This window comes from Pseudophryne corroboree, chromosome 4, assembly GCF_028390025.1.
Source record: "Pseudophryne corroboree isolate aPseCor3 chromosome 4, aPseCor3.hap2, whole genome shotgun sequence".
Taxonomy (NCBI): domain Eukaryota; kingdom Metazoa; phylum Chordata; class Amphibia; order Anura; family Myobatrachidae; genus Pseudophryne; species Pseudophryne corroboree.
The window spans coordinates 354,495,667-354,514,419 of record NC_086447.1 but is presented as its reverse complement, the minus strand read 5'-3'; the positions used below and the strand labels follow the sequence as shown (position 1 = coordinate 354,514,419).

General features: G+C 47.9%; 1 protein-coding gene across 3 annotated transcripts in view; it reads right to left on the bottom strand.

Moving 5' to 3' along the window:
• Nucleotides 1-18,323, bottom strand: part of PCYT1A (phosphate cytidylyltransferase 1A, choline) — a 114,980-nt gene extending 96,657 nt beyond the window's left edge. For 2 of the 3 annotated variants that reach the window (XM_063916509.1, XM_063916508.1), the window contains exons 1-2: nucleotides 18,216-18,323; nucleotides 13,147-13,191 (exon numbers count right to left, since the gene is read on the bottom strand). The gene's annotated coding sequence lies outside the window, so the exon portion shown is untranslated. The remainder of the gene's footprint in view (nucleotides 1-13,146; nucleotides 13,192-18,215) is intronic. The other variant, XM_063916510.1, reaches the window with a different exon arrangement.
• Nucleotides 18,324-18,753: the final 430 nt, after the last annotated feature.

Below are 18,753 nucleotides of genomic sequence, written 5' to 3'. Positions count from 1 at the left end.
TCTCTCTCTCTCTCTCTCTCTCTCTAAACACAGACAAAAATAACTGCTGCCAAGTCAGGGCAGTATGCAAATCAAGTTAAGATCACCAACACTGGAGTATTTAATTATAGCTTCAGCAAAGGGACACAGTGTCCATCTGTGACCTGACTGGCATGTGCAGAGTGGCAGCTGGCATGCCCTGCTATGTAGTTTTACATGAGTCACGCTGTTATGGAGATACAGAGCAAATCGAAATTACAAGAACAACAGGATAGTGGCAGGAATAGCACAAAGTTAAAAAGATGGTCTGCACCAAAAGAGCCTACTAATAACGCACATAGAGATGTAGGGGCAACTAAGTAATATGTTACCAAATGTTGTAAGCCGACGTATTGCAGTTGCTTCCTTACTACATCAGTTGAGTCACTAGAACCCATCCCCTAGTGTCGCCTTCAGTAACATACTAGAAGTATACATTATGAAACATAAAAAGTTATCCTGCACAATGGGCCTAATTCATATTTGTACGATCACGCAACGAGCGGTTATCATCAGCCTGCACTAGTTCTGCGATAGCAAAGCACATGTGCGAAGGTGCCGCTGCAATCCCGCTCGTATTGAGGATTTCACTGAAACTGTATGACAGGAAGTGACATTCTGGAGGTGTTAACGGGGAGTTTATGGGCAGGGGTTGTGAAAATGCAGGTGTCATAGCCATCTTCGTGGCGAGTATCTGCTATCGGATGCAAGCTCGTACGTTCAAAAACATGGCGTCAGAGTCCCTGCTGTTGTGTCCAGTCTGAGTAGCCATACACGAACCCTTAATCCCAATATTCCTTGTTTTTGTATATAGACTGCAAATGTACATAGTTGTGAATGAGTTTGGGATAGCTCCGGTGGATAGCTCTTCATTTCTGTGCGGCAGCTTCATTTGCTAACATAAGCAATTCCGTAGCCTAGACAATCGCACGTGCTAATGCATTAACGTACAAACATGAATTCGGTCAACCAAGCGCCGGCCCTGCCCACGTCACCGCTGACGTCACCAACCCAGAAATATGCTGTGTTGGGGACAGCAGCTGTGAAGGGGCTCAGGCGGGTCGCACCCATGTACGGCTCCCGGGTGCGACCCACCATTGGCGGTCTGAAAGGGGTATAACATGTCAGACAATCAGAATTTCAATTTTTGCATTTATTTTCTAGAGAAGGCAATAACCTATATCAGACATACAGAAATACTTTCTTCATATGCTATTATAGAATAGATAGTGCTGCAATAGGCCAAACAACTTTCAATCAATGATATTTGCAAATTTGCTGAAAGTAAGGCTAATTGCCCAAAATGTCTAAAACCTTTTGCTGCCAGGGTTGGCAAAAGTTTGAAGTGGGAAGAGTTCATAAAAATCACTTTTATAGTGTTACGTGTGTGTTTGATCACAAAGGGCCAGACTGGTAAATAAATTGTAATCTGTATAGATGCATTGCCTGTACATCCATGTGCACAGCTAAGTATTGTGGGAAGCGAGAAAAAAAATAAGAATTTACTTACCGATAATTCTATTTCTCGTAGTCCGTAGTGGATGCTGGGGACTCCGTCAGGACCATGGGGAATAGCGGCTCCGCAGGAGACAGGGCACAAAAATAAAGCTTTAGGATCAGGTGGTGTGTACTGGCTCCTCCCCCTATGACCCTCCTCCAAGCCTCAGTTAGGATACTGTGCCCGGACGAGCGTACACAATAAGGAAGGATAATGAACCCCGGGTAAGACTCATACCAGCCACACCAATCACACCGTATAACTTGTGATCTGAACCCAGTTACCAGTATGACAAACGTAGGAGCCTCTGAACAGACGGCTCACAACAAATAACAACCCGATTTTTTTGTAACAATAACTATGTACAAGTATTGCAGACAATCCGCACTTGGGATGGGCGCCCAGCATCCACTACGGACTACGAGAAATAGAATTATCGATAAGTAAATTCTTATTTTCTCTAACGTCCTAAGTGGATGCTGGGGACTCCGTCAGGACCATGGGGATTATACCAAAGCTCCCAAACGGGCGGGAGAGTGCGGATGACTCTGCAGCACCGAATGAGAGAACTCAAGGTCCTCCTCAGCCAGGGTATCAAATTTGTAGAATTTTGCAAACGTATTTGTCCCTGACCAAGTAGCAGCTCGGCAGAGTTGTAATGCCGAGACTCCCCGGGCAGCCGCCCAGGATGAGCCCACTTTCCTTGTGGAATGGGCCTTGACAGATTTAGGTTGTGGCAAGCCTGCCACAGAATGTGCAAGTTGAATTGTGCTACAAATCCAACGAGCAATCATCTGCTTAGAAGCAGGAGCACCCATCTTGTTGGGTGCATACAATATAAGCAGTGAGTCAGACTTTCTGACTCCCGCCGTTCTTGAAATATATATTTTCAATGCCCGGACCACGTCCAACAACTTGGAATCCTCCAACTCGTTAGTAGCCGCAGGCACCACAATAGGCTGGTTCAGGTGAAACGCTGACACCACCTTAGGCAGAAAATGAGGACGCGTCCGCAGTTCTGCCCTGTCCGTATGGAAAATCAGATATGGGCTCTTATATGATAAAGCCGCCAATTCTGATACTCTCCTGGCTGAAGCCAGGGCCAGTAGCATGGTTACTTTCCATGTGAGATACTTCAGCTCCACCGATTTGAGCGGCTCAAACCAATGGGATTTGAGAAAATCCAAGACTACATTAAGATCCCACGGTGCCACTGGGGGCACAACCGGGGGCTGTATATGTAGTACTCCTTTTACAAAAGTCTGGACTTCAGGAACTGAAGCCAATTCTTTCTGGAAGAAAATCGACAGGGCCGAAATTTGAACCTTAATGGACCCCAATTTGAGGCCCATAGACAATCCTGTTTGCAGGAAATGTAGGAATCGACCCAGTTGAAATTCCTCCGTGGGGGCCTTCCTGGCCTCACACCACGCAACATATTTCCTCCAAATGCGGTGATAATGTTGTGCAGTCACCTCCTTCCTGGCCTTTACCAGTGTAGGAATGACCTCTTCCGGAATGCCTTTTTCCTTTAGAATTCGGCGTTCAACCGCCATGCCGTCAAACGCAGCCGCGGTAAGTCTTGGAATAGACACGGTCCCTGCTGAAGCAGGTCCCGTCTTAGAGGTAGAGGCCACGGATCCTCCGTGAGCATCTCTTGAAGTTCCGGGTACCAAGTTCTTCTTGGCCAATCCGGAGCCACTAGTATCGTTCTTACTCCTTTTTGCCGTATAATTCTCAGTACTTTTGGTATGAGAGGCAGAGGAGGGAACACATACACTGACTGGAACACCCACGGTGTTACCAGAGCGTCCACAGCTATTGCCTGAGGATCTCTTGACCTGGCGCAATACCTGTCCAGTTTTTTGTTGAGGCGGGACGCCATCATATCCACCATTGGTTTTTCCCAACGGTTCACAATCATGTGGAAGACTTCTGGATGAAGTCCCCACTCTCCCGGGTGTAAATCGTGTCTGCTGAGGAAGTCTGCTTCCCAGTTGTCCACTCCCGGAATGAATACTGCTGACAGTGCTATCACATGATCTTCCGCCCAGCGAAGAATCCTTGCAGCTTCTGCCATTGCTGTCCTGCTTCTTGTGCCGCCCTGTCTGTTTACGTGGGCGACTGCCGTGATGTTGTCCGACTGGATCAACACCGGCTGACCCTGAAGCAGGGGTTTTGCCAGACTTAGAGCATTGTAAATCGCTCTTAGCTCCAGTATATTTATGTGAAGAGACATCTCCAGGCTTGACCATACTCCCTGGAAGTTTCTTCCTTGTGTGACCGCTCCCCAGCCTCTCAGACTGGCATCCGTGGTCACCAGGACCCAGTCCTGTATGCCGAATCTGCGGCCCTCTAACAGATGAGCACTCTGCAACCACCACAGAAGAGACACCCTTGTCCGTGGCGATAAGGTTATCCGCTGATGCATCTGCAGATGCGATCCGGACCATTTGTCCAGCAGATCCCACTGAAAAGTTCGTGCGTGGAATCTGCCGAATGGAATCGCTTCGTAAGAAGCCACCATCTTTCCCAGGACTCTTGTGCATTGATGCACAGACACTGTCCCTGGTTTTAGGAGGTTCCTGACAAGTTCGGATAACTCCCTGGCTTTCTCCTCCGGAAGAAACACCTTTTTCTGAACCGTGTCCAGAATCATTCCCAGGAATAGCAGACGAGTCGTCGTGGTCATCTGAGATTTTGGAAAATTCAGAATCCACCCGTGTTGTTGCAGCACTAGTTGGGTTAGTGCTACTCCGTCTTCCAGCTGTTCTCTGGATTTTGCCCTTATCAGGAGATCGTCCAAGTAAGGGATAATTAATACGCCTCTTCTTCGTAGAAGGATCATCATTTCGGCCATTACCTTGGTAAAGACCCGAGGTGCCGTGGACAATCCAAACGGCAGCGTCTGAAACTGATAATGACAGTTTTGCACCACGAACCTGAGGTACCCTTGATGTGAAGGGCAAATTGGGACATGCAGGTAAGCGTCCTTTATGTCCAGGGACACCATAAAGTCCCCTTCTTCCAGATTCGCTATCACTGCTCTGAGTGACTCCATCTTGAACTTGAATTTTTGTATGTACAGGTTCAAAGATTTGAGATTTAGAATAGGTCTTACCGAGCCGTCCGGCTTCGGTACCACAAATAGCGTGGAGTAATACCCCTTTCCCTGTTGTAGGAGGGGTACCTTGACTATCACCTGCTGAGCAAACAGCTTGTGAATGGCTTCCAATACCGTCGCCCTGTCTGAGGGAGACGTTGGCAAAGCAGACTTTAGGAACCGGCGAGGGGGAGACTTCTCGAATTCCAACCTGTAACCCTGAGATACTACCTGCAGAATCCAGGGGTCCACCTGTGAGCAAGCCCACTGTGCGCTGAAATTCTTGAGTCGACCCCCCACCGTTCCTGAGTCCGCTTGTAAGGCCCCAGCGTCATGCTGAGGGCTTTGCAGAACCCTGGGAGGGCTTCTGTTCCTGGGCAGGGGCTGCTTGCTGCCCTCTCTTACCCCTTCCTCTGCCCCGAGGCAGATATGACTGTCCTTTTGTCCGCTTGTTCTTATAGGAACGAAAGGACTGCGGCTGAAAAGACGGTGTCTTTTTCTGTTGGGAGGGGGTCTGAGGTAAAAAAGTGGATTTTCCGGCAGTTGCCGTAGCCACCAGATCCGATAGACCGACGCCAAATAATTCCTCCCCTTTATACGGCAATACTTCCATATGTCGTTTGGAATCCGCATCACCTGACCATTGTCGCGTCCATAAACTCCTTCTGGCAGATATGGACATCGCATTTACTCTCGATGCCAGAGTGCAAATATCTCTCTGCGCATCTCGCATATAAAGGAAAGCATCCTTTAATTGCTCTATAGTCAATAAAATACTGTCCCTATCCAGGGTATCAATATTTTCAGTCAGGGAATCCAACCAGACGACCCCAGCACTGCACATCCAGGCTGAGGCGATGGCTGGTCGCAGTATAATACCAGTATGTGTGTATATACTTTTTAAGGTAGTTTCCAGCCTCCTATCTGCTGGATCCTTGAGGGCGGCCGTATCAGGAGACGGTAACGCCACTTGTTTTGATAAGCGTGTGAGCGCCTAATCCACCCTAGGGGGTGTTTCCCAGCGCGCCCTAACCTCTGGCGGGAAAGGGTATAATGCTAATAACTTTTTTGAAATTAGCATTTTTCTATCTGGGTTAACCCACGCTTCATCACATACATCATTTAATTCCTCTGATTCAGGAAAAACTACAGGTAGTTTTTTCACCCCCCACATAATACCCCTTTTTGTGGTACTTGTAGTATCAGAGATATGCAAAGCCTCCTTCATTGCCGTGATCATATAACGTGTGGCCCTACTTGAAAATACGTTTGTTTCATCACCGTCGACACTAGATTCAGTGTCTGTGTCTGGGTCTGTGTCGACCGACTGAGGTAAAGGGCGCTTTACAGCCCCTGACGGTGTCTGAGACGCCTGGGCAGGTACTAACTGGTTTGCCGGCCGTCTCATGTCGTCAACTGATTTTTGTAATGTGCTGACATTATCACGTAATTCCATAAACAAAGCCATCCATTCCGGTGTCGACTCCCTGGGGGGTGACATCACCATTATCGGCAATTGCTCTGCCTCCACGCCAACATCGTCCTCATACATGTCGACACACACGTACCGACACACAGCAGACACACAGGGAATGCTCTTATCGAAGACAGGACCCCACTAGCCCTTTGGGGAGACAGAGGGAGAGTTTGCCAGCACACACCCAAGCGCTATAATATATATGGGAACAACCCTATATAAGTGTTGTTCCTTATAGCCGCTTAAATATATAAAAATATCGCCAAAATATGCCCCCCCTCTCTGTTTTACCCTGTTTCTGTAGTGCAGTGCAGGGGAGAGTCCTGGGAGCCTTCCTCACAGCGGAGCTGAGCAGGAAAATGGCGCTGTGTGCTGAGGAGAATAAGCCCCGCCCCCTATTCCGGCGGGCTTTTCTCCCGGAGTTTTAGACATTTGGCATGGGTTAAATACATACATATAGCCTCAATGGCTATATGTGATGTATTCTTTTGCCATAAAAGGTATTATATATTGCTGCCCAGGGCGCCCCCAGCAGCGCCCTGCACCCTCCGTGACCGTCTGGTGTGAAGTGTGTGACAACAATGGCGCACAGCTGCAGTGCTGTGCGCTACCTTCATGAAGACTGAAGAGCCTTCTGCCGCCTGTTTCCGGACCTTCAATCTTCAGCATCTGTAAGGGGGGTCGGCGGCGCGGCTCCGGGACGAACCCCAGGGTGAGACCTGTGTTCCGACTCCCTCTGGAGCTAATGGTGTCCAGTAGCCTAAGAATCCAATCCATCCTGCACGCAGGTGAGTTGAAATTCTCTCCCCTAAGTCCCTCGATGCAGTGAGCCTGTTGCCAGCAGGACTCACTGAAAATAAAAAACCTAAAAAACTTTTTCTAAGCAGCTCTTTAGGAGAGCCACCTAGATTGCACCCTGCTCGGACGGGCACAAAAACCTAACTGAGGCTTGGAGGAGGGTCATAGGGGGAGGAGCCAGTACACACCACCTGATCCTAAAGCTTTATTTTTGTGCCCTGTCTCCTGCGGAGCCGCTATTCCCCATGGTCCTGACGGAGTCCCCAGCATCCACTTAGGACGTTAGAGAAATAAGAATTTACTTACCGATAATTCTATTTCTCATAGTCCGTAGTGGATGCTGGGGACTCCGAAAGGACCATGGGGGATAGCGGCTCCGCAGGAGACTGGGCACAAAAGTAAAAGCTTTAAGACTACCTGGTGTGCACTGGCTCCTCCCCCTATGACCCTCCTCCAAGCCTCAGTTAGGATACTGTGCCCGGACGAGCGTACACAATAAGGAAGGATTTTGAATCCCGGGTAAGACTCATACCAGCCACACCAATCACACCGTACAACTTGTGATCTGAACCCAGTTAACAGCATGATAACAGAGGAGCCTCTGAAAAGATGGCTCACAACAATAATAACCCGATTTTTTGTAACAATAACTATGTACAAGTATTGCAGACAATCCGCACTTGGGATGGGCGCCCAGCATCCACTACGGACTATGAGAAATAGAATTATCGGTAAGTAAATTCTTATTTTCTCTGACGTCCTAGTGGATGCTGGGGACTCCGAAAGGACCATGGGGATTATACCAAAGCTCCCAAACGGGCGGGAGAGTGCGGATGACTCTGCAGCACCGAATGAGAGAACTCCAGGTCCTCCTCAGCCAGGGTATCAAATTTGTAGAATTTAGCAAACGTGTTTGCCCCTGACCAAGTAGCTGCTCGGCAAAGTTGTAAAGCCGAGACCCCTCGGGCAGCCGCCCAAGATGAGCCCACTTTCCGTGTGGAATGGGCTTTTACAGATTTTGGCTGTGGCAGGCCTGCCACAGAATGTGCAAGCTGAATTGTACTACAAATCCAACGAGCAATAGTCTGCTTAGAAGCAGGAGCACCCAGCTTGTTGGGTGCATACAGGATAAACAGCGAGTCAGATTTTCTGACTCCAGCCGTCCTGGAAACATATATTTTCAGGGCCCTGACTACGTCCAGCAACTTGGAATCCTCCAAGTCCCTAGTAGCCGCAGGCACCACAATAGGCTGGTTTAAGTGAAATGCTGAAACCACCTTAGGGAGAAATTGAGGACGAGTCCTCAATTCTGCCCTGTCCGTATGAAAAATTAGGTAAGGGCTTTTATAGGATAAAGCCGCCAATTCTGAGACACGCCAGGCTGAGGCCAGGGCTAACAGCATTACCACTTTCCATGTGAGATATTTTAAGTCCACAGTGGTGAGTGGTTCAAACCAATGTGATTTTAGGAACCCCAAAACTACATTGAGATCCCAAGGTGCCACTGGAGGCACAAAAGGAGGCTGTATATGCAGTACCCCCTTGACAAACGTCTGAACTTCAGGAACTGAAGCTAGTTCTTTTTGGAAGAATATTGACAGGGCCGAAATTTGAACCTTAATGGACCCTAATTTTAGGCCCATAGACAGTCCTGTTTGCAGGAAATGCAGGAAACGACCCAGTTGAAATTCCTCTGTAGGGGCCTTCCTGGCCTCACACCACGCAACATATTTACGCCAAATACGGTGATAATGTTGCACAGTTACATCCTTCCTGGCTTTGATCAGGGTAGGGATGACTTCATCCGGAATGCCTTTTTCCTTCAGGATCCGGCGTTCAACCGCCATGCCGTCAAACGCAGCCGCGGTAAGTCTTGGAACAGACATGGTCCCTGCTGGAGCAGGTCCTTTCTTAGAGGTAGAGGCCACGGGTCTTCCGTGAGCATCTCTTGAAGTTCCGGGTACCAAGTCCTTCTTGGCCAATCCGGAGCCACGAGTATAGTCCTTACTCCTCTCCTTCTTATGATTCTCAGTACCTTGGGTATGAGAGGCAGAGGAGGGAACACATACACTGACTGGTACACCCACGGTGTTACCAGAGCGTCCACAGCTATTGCCTGAGGGTCCCTTGACCTGGCGCAATATCTGTCCAGTTTTTTGTTGAGGCGGGACGCCATCATGTCCACCTTTGGTTTTTCCCAACGGTTCACAATCATGTGGAAGACTTCTGGGTGAAGTCCCCACTCCCCCGGGTGGACATCGTGTCTGCTGAGGAAGTCTGCTTCCCAGTTGTCCACTCCCGGAATGAACACTGCTGACAGTGCTATCACATGATTTTCCGCCCAGCGAAGAATCCTTGCAATTTCCGTCATTGCCCTCCTGCTTCTTGTGCCGCCCTGTCTGTTTACGTGGGCGACTGCCGTGATGTTGTCCGACTGGATCAGCACCGGCTGACCCTGAAGCAGAGGCCTTGCCTGACTTAGGGCATTGTAAATGGCCCTTAGTTCCAGGATATTTATGTGAAGTGACGTTTCCATGCTTGACCACAAGCCCTGGAAATTTCTTCCCTGTGTGACTGCTCCCCAGCCTCTCAGGCTGGCATCCGTGGTCACCAGGACCCAGTCCTGAATGCCGAATCTGCGGCCCTCTAGAAGATGAGCACTCTGCAACCACCACAGGAGAGACACCCTTGTCCTTGGAGACAGGGTTATCCGCTGATGCATTTGAAGATGCGATCCGGACCATTTGTCCAGCAGATCCCACTGAAAAGTTCTTGCGTGGAATCTGCCGAATGGAATCGCTTCGTAAGAAGCCACCATTTTTCCCAGGACCCTTGTGCATTGATGCACTGACACTTGGCCTGGTTTTAGGAGGTTCCTGACTAGGTCGGATAACTCCCTGGCTTTCTCCTCCGGGAGAAACACCTTTTTCTGTACTGTGTCCAGAATCATCCCTAGGAACAGCAGACGTGTCGTCGGAATCAGCTGCGATTTTGGAATATTTAGAATCCATCCGTGCTGTCGTAGTACTACTAGAGATAGTGCTACTCCGACCTCTAACTGTTCTCTGGACCTTGCCCTTATCAGGAGATCGTCCAAGTAAGGGATAATTAAGACGCCTTTTCTTCGAAGAAGAATCATCATTTCGGCCATTACCTTGGTAAAGACCCGGGGTGTCGTGGACAATCCAAACGGCAGCGTCTGAAACTGATAGTGACAGTTCTGCACCACAAACCTGAGGTACCCTTGGTGAGAAGGGCAAATTGGGACATGGAGGTAAGCATCCTTGATGTCCAGAGACACCATATAGTCCCCTTCTTCCAGGTTCGCTATCACTGCTCTGAGTGATTCCATCTTGAATTTGAACCTTTGTATGTAAGTGTTCAAGGATTTCAGATTTAAAATAGGTCTCACCGAGCCATCCGGCTTCGGTACCACAAACAGCGTGGAATAATACCCCTTTCCCTGTTGTAGGAGGGGTACCTTGATTATCACCTGCTGGGAATACAGCTTGTGAATGGCTTCCAATACCGCCTCCCTGTCGGGGGGAGACGTTGGTAAAGCAGACTTCAGGAACCGGCGAGGGGGAGACGTCTCGAATTCCAATTTGTACCCCTGAGATACTACCTGCAGGATCCAGGGGTCCACTTGCGAGTGAGCCCACTGCGCGCTGAAATTCTTGAGACGGGCCCCCACCGTGCCTGAGTCCGCTTGTAAGGCCCCAGCGTCATGCTGAGGACTTGGCAGAAGCGGGGGAGGGCTTCTGTTCCTGGGAAGAGGCTGTCTGCTGCAGTCTTTTTCCCCTTCCTCTGCCCCGGGGCAGATACGAGTGGCCTTTTGCCCGCTTGCCCTTATGGGGACGAAAGGACTGAGCCTGAAAAGACGGTGTCTTTTTCTGCTGAGAGGTGACCTGGGGTAAAAAGGTGGATTTCCCAGCCGTTGCCGTGGCCACCAGGTCCGATAGACCGACCCCAAATAACTCCTCCCCTTTATACGGCAATACTTCCATATGCCGTTTGGAATCCGCATCACCTGACCACTGTCGCGTCCATAACCCTCTTCTGGCAGAAATGGACAGCGCACTTACTCTTGATGCCAGAGTGCAAATATCCCTCTGTGCATCTCTCATATATAGAAATGCATCCTTTAAATGCTCTATAGTCAATAATATATTGTCCCTGTCCAGGGTATCAATATTTTCAGTCAGGGAATCCGACCAAGCCACCCCAGCACTGCACATCCAGGCTGAGGCGATTGCTGGTCGCAGTATAATACCAGTATGTGTGTATATACTTTTTAGGATATTTTCCAGCTTCCTATCAGCTGGTTCCTTGAGGGCGGCCGTATCAGGAGACGGTAACGCCACTTGTTTTGATAAGCGTGTGAGCGCCTTATCTACCCTAGGGGGTGTTTCCCAACGCGCCCTAACCTCTGGCGGGAAAGGGTATTCTCATTTAATTCATCTGATTCAGGAAAAACTACGGGTATTTTTTTCACACCCCACATAATACCCTTTTTTGTGGTACTTGTAGTATCAGAAATGTTCAAAACCTCCTTCATTGCCGTGATCATGTAACGTGTGGCCCTACTGGAAAATACGTTTGTTTCCTCACCGTCGACACTGGAGTCAGTGTCCGTGTCTGGGTCTGTGTCGACCACCTGAGGTAACGGGCGCTTTAGAGCCCCTGACGGTGTTTGAGACGCCTGTACAGGTATTAACTGATTTGCCGGCTGTCTCATGTCGTCAACAGTCTTTTGTAAAGTGCTGACACTATCACGTAATTCCTTCCATAAGACCATCCAGTCAGGTGTCGACTCCCTAGGGGGTGACATCACTAATACAGGCAATTGCTCCGCCTCCATACCATTTTCCTCCTCATACATGTCGACACAACGTACCGACACACAGCACACACACAGGGAATGCTCTGATAGAGGACAGGACCCCACTAGCCCTTTGGGGAGACAGAGGGAGAGTTTGCCAGCACACACCAGAGCGCTATATATATACAGGGATAACCTTATATAAGTGTTTTTCCCTTATATAGCTGCTGTATAGATTTATCTGCCAAATTAGTGCTCCCCCTCTCTTGTTTTACCCTGTTTCTGTAGTGCAGGACTGCAGGGGAGAGTCAGGGAGCTTCCCTCCAACGGAGCTGTGAGGAAAAATGGCGCCAGTGTGCTGAGGAGATAGGCTCCGCCCCCTTCTCGGCGGCCGTTCTCCCGCTTTTTTATGGAAAAACAGGCATGAGTTAAATGCATCCATATAGCCCAGGAGCTATATGTGATGCATTTTTTGCCCCCTAAGGTGTTTATATTGCGTCTCAGGGCGCCCCCACCCAGCGCCCTGCACCCTCAGTGACCGGAGTGTGAAGTGTGCCGCCGATTTTTCCGGACCTCTTCTGCTCTTCTGGCTCTGTAAGGGGGACGGCGGCGCGGCTCTGGGACCCATCCATGGCTGGGCCTGTGATCGTCCCTCTGGAGCTAATGTCCAGTAGCCTAAGAAGCCCAATCCACTCTGCACGCAGGTGAGTTCGCTTCTTCTCCCCTTAGTCCCTCGATGCAGTGAGCCTGTTGCCAGCAGGTCTCACTGAAAATAAAAAACCTAAAACTAAACTTTTTTCTAAGCAGCTCAGGAGAGCCACCTAGACTGCACCCTTCTCGTTCGGGCACAAAAATCTAACTGAGGCTTGGAGGAGGGTCATAGGGGGAGGAGCCAGTGCACACCAGGTAGTCTTAAAGCTTTTACTTTTGTGCCCAGTCTCCTGCGGAGCCGCTATCCCCCATGGTCCTTTCGGAGTCCCCAGCATCCACTAGGACGTCAGAGAAAAGCAAGGTACACTCCGGAAACAAGCCTCAAAGTAACCAGTACTACTTGCATGCAAAATCAAGACCTTAACGCAGTGTTTCCCAACATTGTCTTCAAGGCACACTAGCAGTCTAGGTTTTAAGGCTATCCATGCATGAGCACAGATGGTTAAAATCAAAATAATTGAGGTACTAACTGAGTCACCTGTGCTCAAGTAGGGCCGAACTGTTAGCGTGCCTTGAGGTTGGGAAGCACCGAGTTAGAGCATGATTCTGTCTTTTCCCCAATAAAATGTAGCGCGTGCACCGTAGGGTTTCAGAATATTTGTAACGCATGCGCAATAGCGAATAATCACTTAACTGCACAAACATTGACACTGCATGCAGTTAGCATCCAACTCTGACATCAGGCCCAGTTTATGTTAAAGGAAACACTTGCGACTCACCTATGTTTGTGTTCTGCTTCTGCACAACAGGTTCACAGTCACTCCCTAAAACATAACAACAAGACAGACATGAAAAGCTGAGCAGTGCTCCCTATAGTGAGGTCAATGAGCCCCCCACTGGGGAAAGCTAGTAGCTTAGTAAGGGGCATTTACCTAAAGCAAATAGTAAAAATATTCCTAAAACTATGCAGTAGGCTGGAAAATCAGAAAGGACATCAATATTACCTCAGTCACCACTTAAAAACAAAAATTAAACAATGGCAATAAAATATACCACTTTTGGAGTCTATAAAGTTTCCAGTTAGGGAAACAGCAGGTCACAGTTACACATTAAAGGCCAGTACTGACGGGAGAGATGTGAGAGATCCTAACACAGACCGCTCAGCACACATTTCTCCCCCCACTCAGCACAGCGCGATGTGCTGAGCGAGGGGGGACGACAACGGGGGGGGGGCGCTCATTTCACACAGCACTAAAGTGAGCGACCTGCTAGATTGAGCCTGCATGCAGGCTCAATATAGCACCGGCGATAGCGATGTGCGGGGCCGCGCATCGCTATCGCTGGGGGGCATACACACAACAGGTCAGTGCTTAAAATCTAAGCAATATAGTCAGATTGCTTACATTTTAAACAGGGTGTAGTATGGTATGCCAGCGGCCGGGATCCCGGCGACCAGCATACCGGCGCCGGAATCCCGACCGCCGGCATACCGACAGCGTGGTTAGAGCAAATGAGCCCCTTGTGGGCTCGCTGCGCTCGCCACGCTGCAGGCTTTATTCTCCCTCCAGGTGGGTCGTGGACCCCAAGAGGGAGAAAAAGTGTCGGTATGCCGGCTGTCGGGATTCCGGCGCCGGTATACTGTGCGCTGGGATCCCGACAGCAGGCAAACTGAAGACCACCCTTTTTAACACGATCTCTCCGTGTGTACCCCCCTTAACAATAGTATCTGAATGGAAACTGATTGTCAGTGAAGGTGTTAGATACATACTGAAACGAGGACTTGCTGGAGACCTAGATTTGCTCGTGGACTAGTTAAAACCCTTTTCCACGGACATAAAAATCCCAGGTTTTTGCACGTGAACGCTCAAAACCCGGGATTTTGGTCAGTGGAAAAGGAGATTACCCAGAACTATGTCCCAGGTCCGCAACAATGCTCTCGACCAGGGTCATGGAGGTGAGACCCAGGAATTTGCCGGGTTGATAGGTGCTGATCACACTATGCACCTCAATGTTTCACCATCTGACAACTGATGTTGGGACAATATGATTGATATGAGGCGCAGTCTAATGGATGTGAGGGGAAGTGGTCTACTTGTTCTGGCCTGGCAGGAAATTAGAATTAAAAAGAGAACATTATACATTTGAGAAGTCTTGTTACTTTACTTATTGAACCTCCCTCATATTAATAATATTGAGATCTACACCTACAGCCCTGAGCGTTTACCTCTGCATCTTGTTGATTGTCATAGCAAAGCAGACGCTCACAGGAAACTACAGGCTCTTGAATTGAAAATGAAAATTGTTGGGCATTAGGGTATACGTGGTCTATACACAGTCTCACCTGCGCCATATCCCATTAGTATCTCTGCCTCAATTAAGTTCCCTGCAGAGCAATCACTTTAAGTCAGGTTCCGTTGCATAACTTTGGTGGAGTCAAGTTCTACAGAAGCATGATTGGAACACTTACTTTCAGGGCACCGAGCAGCAATCGTCTGTTTTTTCCTTTATTACTCTTCTCCCTGATGTCACATCAAAATCATACCTACCTACCTCAGTTTCTTTCTAGGTCACTAATATCACTCTCAGATCGCAATGCCGGGTCACACCCAGGAATTGGAGACTGGTCAGTCCCGGGAGGGACCCGGCATTAGACCCTTACACACTGGCTCCCTGACCAGGTAACCCGGGTCGGGTTGCCAATGCGGGCGTGGGGGATGGGTGCGAAGGCAGCGCTGGGAGATGAGATCATCTCCACGCCACCTCTGCTGTGAATGGATCCCGGTTCGCATCGACACAGAAACCCTTTCACACTGCACCTGACCCAGTATTAAACCCGGGAATAACCCTTCTTTATTCCCAGGTCAAATGACCCGGGAATTCGGAAGTCACCCCTTTCACACTGCACAATGACCCGGCAATATACCGGGTTATATGTGCGGTGTGAAAGGGGTATGAGCTATACAAAAGTGAGAATGTTATCCAAATTCATGCAGTAGTTATTGCGTGTAACCAGAACAGACATTCAAAAATGCTGAATTTATATTTTTCGTCTCCATAGTCCATAAATAGTCCCTAGAAATAGAATTCCCCCCCCAAAAAAAGCTATGTACAGACATAACCCTTATAGTTTTATTTTTATAATATATATAGATTACCTGTTTCCAAACCTGTCAACTAATGAACAGGAGGAATTCAGTTTATTAACCTGTACATTTTCTTGCTCCTGTCTAGCAGGTCACAGGCTCATAATTTACTCTGTGTAAAATACAATGTCTCATGATCCAGGCTACTAGGAGACAGTCATACAATGTAAATACCGCAGGCAAAAGCATTCACAAACAATGACAAATGCAAATACAGCCATCTAATCATAACTTAAGCCATCAAAATACAGAAAAAAGTATAATATAAAACATGTACTGTGCATAACCAGCTAATTCAAAATATGAGCATGATCTGAAACAGTTTATTGTATACCACTGTCAAGTCGCTCACGTAGCAATTCATGGAGAAAACTACAGTATAAAGAGAATAATCACTATAACATTGTAGCATTTATTCCCTGACTATCTCATCCAATGCATGATATTCACCTATCACCACTTATTTCAGGCAGCAATGGAGATTACATTTCAGTACAAGTGTCATCACAATATCCAGTACATGGAGAAATGCCTAGGGGTCAGAAGATCTTGCAACACATTAGACTCATGAATTCCTCAATCACTGCCCTTTGCCTTCTTATCTGCAGATGACACTACATGCACTTTGTTCAGTTAAACTGTTGAAAAGTCCAAAGGAAGGAATATAACCCACACATCAATACTACAGTCATGCCATTTTAGACCAAACTTAATCTTATCTTATTCTACTACAATGAGTAATTGTTCTGCATAGATAGCTTACTGTAATGATATTAACATTATATAACATGCGAATACATTCAAGTACTGAAACTGTTGGGTTATATGTTACTCGCGCTGCATAGCCAGGTACATGCTTTCATTAATGAAGTCTAATGTGGCTAGAGGCATGAGGTATTATCTGTGACAGAAGCCCACTCAATGTTCTCTGTAGGTTTGACATCTATTACTGTAGACTAGATCAGTGGTTCTCAAACTGTGTGCCGCGGCACCCCAGCACTTGCAGGGGTGCGTAGGATTGGTGGTCCAGGACCAATTCATATTATTTATGATCAATGCAATAGGAAAAACCAGTGCTGGTGGCTGTCAATCAAAATATGTTGACAAACAGAAACCACACAACTGAACCTAAGGATGATATATAAAAACAATGAACTTCATATAATATTTATTTTTACATTTCTCAATAAAGAATATTTTGGCCTAGGGGTGCCGGGGAAAAAATTCTGATACTCTAGGGTGTCGTGATTCAAAAAAGTTTGAGAACCACTGGACTAGACATTGCATTCCCCGATGTTGCTGGACAATTCCCACTTCAGATAATGCTGAGTTAGACAAACAGTATAAATTACTTGAATAATAAAAGAAGCTTTCTCAAGTGGAAACGTTTACCTCACAGAAAGCAAATGTCATGAAGCCAGATTGGTACTAACATACTGTAGGCCTTTCAGATAGCTTAAGAAATGTAGTTTGCATATGAAACGCAAACACTCATGATCAAACCTGTATCTCCAGTATTTCTATTTCTGACACATTTTGTTCATTTTAAAGAATAGCTCCGGAATACTTTTCAATCAATACAACATAATTTCGGCTAGCAATGGGAGAATAAAGCAGATATTGCTATGCAGAAACATTATACGCGCAGACAGCCCAGGGGGGAGGGGTTGTCCTGGTGGGAAACGCAGTAAGCTACACGGGAATGGTGTCCTTGAGGTGTACACTGCCAGCTAAAAGCAGTGGTGTCCTAGTGGGATACGCAGTCAGCTACCAGTAGTGGTGTCCTAGAGGGGTACGCTGTAAGCTAACAGTGATGGTGTCCTAGAAGGGTATACTGTCAGCTACCAGTGGTGGTGTCCCAGAAGGGCATGTTGCCAGCTACCAGTGGTGGTGTCCTAGAGTGGTACACAGCCAGCTACCAGGTTTACTGTTTTAGAGGTGTGGGCTGCCAGCTACCAGCAGTGGTGTCCTAGAGGGGAATGCTGCCAGCTAACAGCAGTGGTGTCCTAGAGGGGAATGCTGCCAGCTAACAGCGGTGGTGTCCTAGAGGGGAATGCTGCCAGCTAACAGCGGTGGTGTCCTAGAGGGGAATGCTGCCAGCTAACAGCGGTGGTGTCCTAGAGGAGTATGCTGTCAGCAAACAGTGGTAGTGTTGTAGAGGGAAATGCTGCCAGCGGTGGTGTCCCAGAGGGGCATGTTGCCAGCTACCAGCGGTGGTGTCCTAGAGTGGTACGCAGCCAGCTACCATGGATACTGTTTTAGAGGGGTGTGCTGCCAGCTACCAGTGGTGGTGTCCTAGCGGGGTATGCTGCCAGCTACCAGGGGTAATGTCCTACAGGGGTACGCAGCCTGTGACAAGGGGTGGTGTCCTAGAGTCAGCTTCTAGGGGTTGTCTCCTAATGGGGCACATATTACGCAGCCAGCTACCACGTTATGTGTCCACACCACCCAGACTGCTTACTGTCATTACTGCAGACAGTAAAGACATTGTCAGTATGATATTAAAGCATTAAGCTATTATCACTTATGCAGTATCCCATCAAATGGGAGAACAGTACTACTAGAAAGAACAAAACAAACAAGTGTCGTGTAAAACGTTTTCCAGCAGACACTGTGCTGTACTGCAAAAGTCCACATGAAACATGATGTAAAATTGTAAATGCAGCCATAGTCCCATATAACAGACATCCCCCATCCCCGCTTACCCCCTGGTGTCTCCGTGTCCAGCTTCCGGGCAGCAGCAGGGCTGCCAGCATCTGAGGGTGACAGCAGTGTCCGGAAGTACAGCTCATAGCCAACAGAACAGCGGTGCAACCACACAGTGATCCGCTGGGAACTTGGAAAATACCATAAGGTTCCGCCCACTGGAATAAATTAATCTGTTCTGTCATTTTTACAGTAGTAGTTATCATCTTCTCCAGCAACACTCTGATTTAGCGCTACAGACACTCTGTCCAGCACCACGTCAATAACAAATCATTATTGATTGCTATTTTGTAAAACTTATTTATAAAGTGTTACGTTTTTCCTCTATTTTTTTTTCTAGTTGCCAACTATTATCCCTAATTTCCAGGATCTGATTTTAATAATTTGTGCCGGGCAATGTCCCTATTTTTCAGTATAAACTAAACGCACAATACAGTTAGTTTCTTGGCATGTTAGTGGCATATTGGCTAACAACCATCGATGATCGATGATTTCACCATCGAAGCGGGACGAGCATGGAATAGTAAACATCCTGAT